General features: G+C 44.2%; 1 pseudogene; it reads left to right on the top strand.

Annotated features, from left to right (window-relative positions):
• Positions 1–1,240: 1,240 nt before the first annotated feature.
• LOC110287311 lies at positions 1,241–2,043 on the top strand (annotated as a pseudogene).
• The last annotated feature ends 1,391 nt before the right edge of the window (positions 2,044–3,434 follow it).

Genomic DNA, 3,434 nt, shown 5'->3' with positions numbered 1-3,434 from the left:
ATCCTGTGGCGGGTGTTGTGGGTAGCTGGCGAGTGTCAGCAGACCCTGCGCCCCAGCTGCCCAGGTGCTTTTCTGACCGGAAGAGGGTTGTCCAATTTCTATATTCTTTACCAATTAACAGACAATTAAAATATTTGGAAAACTGGGATAGGTGTTTATTCCTAGGCCTGGGAACATGAACTATGCCAGTGTGATGAAGATGTTGTCCTTAAGATGGCTATACACAAACAGCTGTCTCTTTACAAATTACCCCTTAAATATCTGGTAACATACAACAGTTTACAACAGAAGCTGTTCAGCAATAGGGAAGTCCCCAGATCTGCTAGGGCCTGGAACTTTGAATTTAGTTTCACCCTATGGTTAAATGGAGCCTTCAAACAAAATGGTATTCCTCAGAATAAGTCTTTTGCTTGTTCCCAAAACATCAGCAGCTACACCGTCTCTAGTAATTATCCAAAAGAAGGTGGGCAAAGGGTGCATCCAAAATGGTTTCTCTTTTATCCTTGGATCTCATGCATAGGCTGTGACTTAGTTACTCTTGGCTCAGTGCTTGCCTATGGAGAATCTTCTCATCATTGACATACTCCCTGTGTGACATTCCTTTCGTCATCCATTTTTACCAAAGTGAAGACACAAAATGGAGTGTCTGGTCCTTTTCCAGCTGCTATGATTAAAGGCTAAAATAACAAAAATATGGGTGTGATAGTAAGAAGTGGGAAAATACTAACAAAGAATACTAATATATAAATGGAGTCAAATATATAAGATGACTGTTACTTAGGAACTTTAAATAGATAGAAAATACCCCTAACAGAGAATCAAAGAATTTAAGAATTGTGGTAGTTTGAATGAAAATGTTGCCCATGAGCTCTTTTGTTTGAATTCTTGGTCCTTAGTTGTTGAAACTGTTTGGATAGGTTTAGGAGGTATGGACTTACAGGAGGAAATACGTCACTGGGGATAAGCTTTGAGGTTTCAAAATTCTCATGCTTCTTGCCTGTTGCCTGCTGTCTCTACACCACCATCATGGTTTCTAAACCTTTGGAACTGTTAGCCCGCATAAACTCTCCCTTCTATAAGTTGCCATGGTCATGATGTTTTAGCACAGCAATACAAAAGTAATTAATATAGGTACTTGTAAGTAAGGTTTTTAGAATTAAAATGTTGTAAGAAGGGGTAATTCATGTGGAGGTCAGAGAGAGAGAGAGAGCAGGTGTGAGTGGAAGCAACAGAAGAAGTCATGGCTGCCAAAGTGTTTGAGTCCATTGGAAAGTTCGGCCTGGTGTTAGCAGTTGCAGGAGGCATGGTGAACTCTGCTTTGTAGAATGTGGATGCTGGACACAGAGCTGTCATCTTTGACCAATTCCATGGCATACAGGTCACTGTGATAGGGGAAGTGACTCACTTCTTCATCCCTTGGGTACCAAAGCCAATTATCTTTGACTGACGCTCTCGACCACAGAATGTGCTGGTTGTCACTGGGAGCAGACTTGCCGATCGTCAACATCACACTGCGTATCCTCTTCTGGCTGGTGGCCAGCCAGCTTCCTCATATCTACACCAACATTGGCGAGGACTATGATGAGCGGGTGTTGCCATCTATCACCACAGAGATCCTCAAGTCGGTGGTGGCTCGATTTGATGCTGGAGAGTTGGTTACCCAGCGAGAACTGGTCTCCAGGCAGGTGAGCGATGACCTCACAGAGCGAGCAGCAACATCCTGGATGGTGTGTCCTCTGACACATCTGACCTTCAGGAAGGAGTTCACAGAGACAGTAGAAGTCAAACAAGTGGCTCAGCAGGAAGCAGAGAGAGCCAGATTTGTGATTGGAAAAGGCTGAGCGCAGCAGAAGGCAGCCATCATCTCTGCTGAGGGTGACTCCAAGGCAGCTGAGCTGATCGCCAACTCTCTGGCCACAGCAGGTGCTGGCCTGATTGGGCTGCGAAAGCTGGAAGCTGCTGAGGACATTGCATACCAGCTCTCCCTCTCTCATCTCCTACCTGCCAGCGGGGCAGTCTGTGCTCCTCCAGCTTCCCCAGTGAGGCCAGCCAGGCCACGGCCTCCATCATTCTGAATTCCTTCTGCCCCCAAACCCAGAAATCACTGTGAAATTTAATCATTGGCTTAAAGTGAAGGAAATAAAGGTAGAGTCACTTCAGATCTCTAATTATCAAATGAAGCTTTTGTTGTTACACTTTTTACCCTCTTTCATATCCAAATTGCCAAGGGCCTAGGCAGACCTCTTTCACCCGAGGTGTGGGCAGTTTGCAGAAGAAAGGCCGGGCAGCATGTGCGGTGGATAGGGAGCCTGCTGGCATCCTGGAGCCTCCATTCTGCTGTGTATTGAACATTTTCAGACAGTAGCCCACACACTTGAACCAAAAGGCAAGCCCTCAGTTTTTTCCAGCCATACGAACCTGGACAGATGCAGCTGGGGAGGGCCAGAGGAAGTGGTCTATCTCAACTGTAAGGCCCATTCCCTCTTAACCATGACCAGTGGAAGTAGGTGTGTGCATGGAGTGAAGAATCTGCCCATCAACGTGGGTGGGCCTAATATTACTGTCCCCACCAGAGTCCTAAAACCTGGATGGACTTGGACAGGACAAAAGGCCTGGACTGAGATGTGATTCCCGTGGAAGACTTCCTCTTCACCCCCCACCCCCCAACATCGGTCCACTCAAATACCTAATGGGATTCCAACGTGAAGGATTGCATCCTGCCGGAGCTGAGCACACCTGTCTTCCTGCTCCCTCTCTCTGAGAGATTGCCTTACCTTTCCAAGGGCTGTGAGCCAGTGATCTTAAGGAAGCAATCAAGGAAGGAGAACACAGTGTAAGCAGCTGTCAATAAATGATACCCAGACTTTCCTACTAGAAAAAAAAAGTTGTAAGAAAATCCTGTATTCTTATCCAATCTTGTTGATGACATCACAAATGTTGGATGGTATTTATTTAAATAAAGCAAGCTATAACATCCAAGTCTACTAGACTTGGAATTTTTTTCTGTTTATAGAAGGTCAAATTTTCAACACTGAGATAAGTATCACCTCATGATTCATGTTCACTGCATATTTTCAGCTCCTCCAAAGATATTAATTTCATATGTGAATAAAAAATCAGGTTCATGGGCATTGAGTGTAGAAAATGAACTTAGCTCATGTTTGTAATCTCAGCAGTCCAGATGGTAAGGGAAACGATCCCTTGTTTGTCTTGCAGAGTATATATGAAAAGGCAACCATCCTTACCATGGAATGTAAAGGATTCTAGATGAAACTGGTAGAGAGAAAAAAATATGTTCAATGAATACAGCCTGTAAGAGATAAGGAAAGATGTGGCTTACAGACAATTCATGTCTGGTTGAAGGTACCAATTGCCTGTTTCCAGAAATACTGATTCTACTTTTTTTTTTATAATCTGAATTTTTCAACATTTAT

Source organism: Mus caroli, chromosome X (genome assembly GCF_900094665.2).
Source record: "Mus caroli chromosome X, CAROLI_EIJ_v1.1, whole genome shotgun sequence".
Taxonomy (NCBI): Eukaryota; Metazoa; Chordata; class Mammalia; order Rodentia; family Muridae; genus Mus; species Mus caroli.
Note: the sequence above shows the minus strand (reverse complement) of the source record. Positions and strands in the feature narration are given on the sequence as shown.